Source organism: Camelus dromedarius, chromosome 10, assembly GCF_036321535.1.
Source record: "Camelus dromedarius isolate mCamDro1 chromosome 10, mCamDro1.pat, whole genome shotgun sequence".
Classification (NCBI taxonomy): Eukaryota; Metazoa; Chordata; class Mammalia; order Artiodactyla; family Camelidae; genus Camelus; species Camelus dromedarius.
Genome location: NC_087445.1, coordinates 61,841,190 through 61,847,522, shown reverse-complemented (window position 1 = coordinate 61,847,522; position 6,333 = coordinate 61,841,190). Strand labels below are relative to the sequence as shown.

The 6,333-nt window shown below is 38.9% G+C and overlaps 1 long non-coding RNA gene across 1 annotated transcript in view; it reads right to left on the bottom strand.

Moving 5' to 3' along the window:
• Window positions 1-903: 903 nt before the first annotated feature.
• Window positions 904-6,333, bottom strand: part of LOC116152557 (uncharacterized) — an 83,249-nt gene continuing 77,819 nt past the window's right edge. The window contains exon 5 of the long non-coding RNA XR_004136082.2: window positions 904-1,095. This is a non-coding gene — a long non-coding RNA (uncharacterized LOC116152557). The remainder of the gene's footprint in view (window positions 1,096-6,333) is intronic.

Sequence of the window (6,333 nt, the reverse complement as noted above, 5' to 3'; positions counted from 1 at the left end):
AAATTGGAAATCATAGTTACGAATTGTCTCTCCTGGGCACCGAGTCTAATCTATGTGTGACCTCATTGAATTCTCCCAACAACCAGGTAAGACAGGTGTCATTATCATCATTACTATTTTGAATATTATCATTTGACAGAGAATGGAATATTGAGAAGTCACAAGCACCCAGCTGGTAAATACTTGTCCCAAGATGCAAACACAATCCTGCCCTGCTCCAATACACATATCCTCTCCTGTGCCACACTGCATCTCACTGCACGGGGCCAAATGACAGGATTTAAATACAAGCTCTCTAGATGTCCAGATGATGGACGTATTATTGTCATTTGGGAATTAAGGAAAAATCTGTAGGGATATGGCATCTGAACTGGGCTAAAAAGAAAGGGAAAATGTAAAAGCACAAAATTTAAAATTTTCAACCATATTCCCAGGAGCCAGTTTAGGTGAGATCATAGATCCTGAACTTCAGCCAACAAAAAAACCTAGATTCATTGGCTGGACTTGAGTTCCAGGAATATTCCAAGACTATCAAATAAAAATCATCATTTTTGAGGGAAACGCCGGTTTAGTGGCAAATTAATCTGTTAAAATGTAAGGGGAGGGGGGGAATGCATCATGTTAGCAATTCATTTCTAGTGGCCTTTAATAGACAATGAAGTTTTCCATGTCTCTAGAAACTGTTCTTCTCACACAGATATATTGGCAGTAACATCAAGTCTTCAGCCAAAGGAAAGAGACTGGCCAGACCTCATTAAGCTGCGATTTCAATTAAACATCATAAAGGAAGAGAGCTGACAGCAAGTAGGTTACAATAACAGGAAAACATTCACCACAGGGCAAGCAGCTCAGTCTTCATGTTCTGTCTTGTGCCTGGCTAGTCAAAGAAACCCTTACCTTCGACAGAGTTAAGGCACGTTGCCTGTCAGAGAGGCCCAGAGTCAGGCAGTATCCGAGTTAGTTTGTGAGAGTGCCGACCTTCTCTCAGCTTCAGCCACCAACCAGGACTCCAGGGCATCCGAGAATCCAACAGCAGGTTCCTGCCTCGGAGGCACAAGAGTCCGATGTAGGACATCTTCTCTTCTTTTTTAACCTCTGTAGTATAAAAGTAAAGAAAAATCAATAAGCATTAATAAGAATAACTAGAAATGAGGAAACTGAACATAAGGTCTTGAGGATAGAAGAAAGAAGATGTCAGAGCAAGAGTAGGTATTTCTTTGATGGAGTGTAAGAAGAAATCAAGGAAAATGAGACATGCATAAGACAAAAGAAGACAAACCAATGTCTATGCTCCGAAACAGAACTCTTATCTGTTAACCAGAGAGCTAAGATATAAGGAGTGTGTGAACCAGGAGACAGTGTGGGGCTAAACTCTGTTATGTGCCGGCATGGAATTATCATGGATGGCATTAGGGTCTCCAAACCTTGGTGAAGACACAGTGTAGCAAAATGGTCGAGAGTACGTGACTTGGCATCAGACAGGACAGGATGAAAATCGCCATTTAACACCTATGCACACTTAAGTAGGTTATTTTAGCCCCATAAACTCCAGTTTTCTTATCTCTAAACTGAGAATAGCACTACCTGTCTCATATGATTTTTGAAAATTTTATGTAATATTGTGTATACAAAGTGCTTAGCACAGTGTCGAGCATGCAGGAAGCCACTAATTTAATTATTATTAATAAAGTGATTTGTGGACGTGGTTGATAGACTTCCTTGATTTACCTGGGAATTTCACTATCGGCCATTGCTAAGATGAGCAGACTAAATGAAGGACATCCAGTTTTTTTTTTTTTTTTTTCTACCTAAGAATCCCATTTATTACTTTGAGAGCAAATATAGCACAGCTAATGGGCCTCAAAAAACAACTATTTTACATTTGGAAAAGTGTGCATTTTGGCAATAAAAGTAAAGTGCAGACCAAGATAGAATATGGCTTTTAAGTTCTAGCAAGGATGAGAAAAGCAGCAGGTGGAAGGGTTTGGTAGAGAAGAGTTATCTAGATCAAAATTAGAATGTCAACAAAGACAGTAACGCTAGCACAAATCCCCCTCAAAAAATTTTAAGTACAAGAAAAAAATTATAGGCTGCAAAAATCTGAATTAAAAAAATCTTAAGCAAAATACTACCACGTTAAACCTAGTACTGTTCTAAGCCTGACCAGCAAGCACCATGGCCTAAATAGAATTTATCACAGAAAGACAGATATGCGTCACTAAGAAAAAAAAATTATCAAAGTATGATTATTCAACATATGATCAATTTAAAAGAGAAAACGGATGTCTCAGTAGATACATAAAATGTGCAATGAAATTCAACATTTATTTAGGATACAATTCTTAGAAAATTATCAACAGCAGGAAACTTTCGTCTTTAATCTAATAATAAGTAGCGATCCAAAAACCTGCACATATAAAACTTAATGATAAAATTTAGAAGTATTTCTATTAAAGTCAAGAAAAGATAATAGCACAGGCCCCATAATGCACCATTACTAGTCAACCAGATGTCCTAACTGGGCAACAAAACAAGAAAAACAAAGGTGGCATGAGAATTGGAAGCTGTAATTACGTATTTACAGATTATAAGATTATCAATATAGTAAACCAAGAAAAGCTGTAAATGAACTAATGGAGCAACTATGAGAGTTCAGAAGGGCTGATTAACATGCAAAAGTGCATACATATCAGTTAGAGTGTGATGTAAGCATAGTCACCAAGGCAAAAATAATCAAAGTTGTTCATAAGTAAAATTTTAAAACACATACGTGTAAAACCTTGTACAGAACATTATAAAATGTTCTTAAGAAACATAAGAGAAAACAAAATAGATGGAGATCTATACCATTTCCATGGATGGAGATGTTAAAAATCACAAAGCAATTAATTTGATCCAAATCATTAATATATTCAATGACATTGCAAATAAAATCTCAACAAGATTTTTTTCTTTACAACTCTGCACACTTATTCTAAAATCCACCTGGGTATGCAAATGCAAAAGATAAACCAAGCTGATTCTGGAAGAAAAATAAAGGAGGTAGCACTTAAGTATGTGTCTATTAAGACATTCACATTTTAAAGCTATTGAAATTAAAACAGTATTACTGAAACAGGAGGAGAACGGTCAGTGGAACAGAATTTGAATCAAATACATGTGAGAAGCTGGCATACGACAGAGGTAGCATTATAAATCAGCGAAAGGAAAAAGAAAACATAAATGGCAAGATTTTTCCATTTGAAACTCACATCTCCCATGAAAATAATTAAACAGAACCATAAATGAGGAAAATGTTTAATTAGGAGAAAATCTAGAATAATAATTTTTGAATGGGAGAAAAGAACCAGATTTCTTAGCAAACTCTCAAATCAGTAGTTTACAGGACAGCACTGATAAAACTGACTACATCCAAAATTCAACTGTTCTCTGCAAAACATACTAAAGAAAAAAAGGACAGGTTTAGAAAAGATATTTATAATGAGTAAAACCAACACGAATTAGAATCCTGACTAGGTCGAGAAATTATATGCCAGTTTAAACAAACCAACAATATAACTTAAAAGTGGGCAAACGATGGGAGCAGACAATTCAGAAGGGTCAGTGAACTAAGGAAAAGATGATTCCCTTCACTAGTGATAAAGGAAATGCAAATTAAAACAAGAGCGAAACACCATTTCACACCAAACAGCTTGACAGGCATTACAGGGTCTGTCAACACCAACTGCTGGTAAAGACATGAGAAAACGGAACTCTCACACCCTGCTGGTGGGAGTGTAAATTAGTACAATCACTTTGGAGAGAAACTGGCTGAGGATAATGAAATTGAAAATGTGCATATTCAGTGACTTAGCCGTTGTGCTTTACAGAAATGCCTGCTCACATGAACGAGGGCATCCTGGATGCTCTCTGTAGCATTGTTTATTTGTCATGGAGAAAAATTGTAAACAACCTTCATGTCCTTCAATAGGGAGCAGGCAAAGAAACTGGTATATTCATACAATTCACTATAATAAAAAAAAAAAACTAAATGAATTAATTAGACCTACGTGGAAAGACATGGATGGATCTCAAGAATACAACATTGAGTAGAAAGAGGGGGAAAAGCAAATTGTCAAAAAGTATCTTGTATGAAATCATTATGTAAAAAGGATTTTTTTTTAAAAAACAGCAACTCCATGTATTGCCTGTTATTACATTTCATGATAAACACAGAAAATAGGGGCTGCAAAATTCGTGCTGGAAATCGCCTCAAAGGGAGGGGGATCTCAGAGGAAAAAAAAGAGCATCACCTTCATCTGCAATGTTCTATTCTTTTTAAATAAACCAATTTATGGTGACTCCACTTTAACAGTTGGGGAGGGCTTCCAAGAGAAAGTCTGACTTCTCCACAAGAATGTAAGCAATAGAAGGAAGAGAGTAATTTTGGTTTGTTTGTTTTTCTTTCTGTTCTCAGATTACAGAAGGCACCTAATCACTGCTGGGTCTCCACTTACATGTATTGAAACCCAGGGTGTTTATAGTTTTTAAGCAGAGGGAAATGCAGAGAGATATTAGATACCAGCCAAGTTTCCAGAAAGCTCAAAATTCATCACTAGACATCACACACATGCAGGCACACACACACACAACTTGTGCACAATCACAACAGTGAGTGGCCACAAGCCATAGAGTTAAGGTTCTTCCAAGGCTACAGAGGGCTGTCACCTTGTTCCCTCAATCGGGGATGGGTTTGCACGACTGGTCAGCACTGTCCCAGGCAAAGAGATGCTTCAAGTCACTCCACTCACTTGCCTTCTCGAGTCTACCTGAATGCTCTCCAGACCTTTATTTGGTCCTTCACTCAAGAAACATTTAATACATTTACCAGGCTTTCTAGTAGGTATCTTAGATACACGTGCTCTCTGTTTTAATCCTCAGAATTGCCCTACGTGGTCAGTATTTTAACATCGTTTTATAGGTAAGAAAGTTACAACACGTTGCAGTTAGTGTCTTCTCCACATTCACACAGTTAGTTCGTAATTGGTGTAACTGGAATTCAAGCCTGGGTTTGAATGACCCCACAGTTAAGCTCTGAAATGAGACCTGGGAATACAGCTGATGAACCAGGTTCCTCAGCCAGCGTTTCATTCAGAGCGTTATGCTAGACACCATGGAAAGAATTAGAAATAAATCAGATGTGGTTTCTGCTTCAGAACAGATTGGGGTCCAGCAGCGGGCTTACATCATCAGAGAAATAAGAACCCTCTGTATACAGCGAGGTTATAATTAAGCCATTCTATGGGATCTCCAGGCTGGAAAAGGTGTTACACATTTTTTCATCTTTGTACGTAAGTCTTCTACTCCAGGCCTTTGCCGTTCTCACCAGATTCCCACATCCCTTTTGGATTTGGGAGCCAAGAATTGATCACAGCCTTGCAGTGAGGGAAAGACCCATACTGTCTCACTCCAGCCAAAAGTTCTCATGTGTGGTGTAAGGGAATCCCCTTCTTGGTCTAGCCTGGAGGTCTCAGTGCAATTAATATTGTTTGCAAGTTGCAAGAAGTAACACCTAAAGCCTCCCTATTGATGGCCAAGCCCCAATGAATTTCTCAGATGTGCTGGATTATTTTTCCTCATGTGTCCACATGCAGTATCTGCTGAGTTCATCAGCAGCAGGAAGTGGGATCAGTGAAAACACCAAGAGAGAGTGTAGGGGATGTGGCCTGTGAGTAGAGCTGGAAGAATAAAACCCAATTTCTCAGTATGTTCTGTCTACAGAACTTTGATTTTAAAGAAGTGAGGTTTTTTTTTTTCTGCATTGACTACCACAGTTGGAAAAAAAATAACCAACCTTCCATTCCAATGAACCACAGAAGCAATTTATAACAGATTACCCTGGTAGGAAATTAACCATATGTCCTGAAAAAACATGGCAAGGAGTTGCCTCAATTTGTGTGAGGGGCAATCATCCTGGCTTCCTCCCCCTGTGTGGGGCGGTGGTGGGGAAGGGCGCGGGGGCGGCAGTGAGACACGCTGTGGTTACTGGCATGCAGTGGCGGTGACTGTGGAGGCCCCTCCAAACTCCAGATGCCAGCTTGCATCTGCAGAGTCAGCAGGAAGGACAAAGAACTAGGGAAAAAGTTCATTGAGATGGTTGAGCTATAAGAATCCTCATGGATCTCCTGACCCACAGGTCTCCAAACCTGTTGGACAGCAACTTTAGCTGGGAAATTTTTAAAACAGTGATTCCTGGAGTACACATCAGACATGCTGAATCAGAGTTGACAATCACGAGGCTACAGACGCCTGTTAAACAGTCCCTTCGTGCTAGAACTGGAGAAGCAAGAGCTA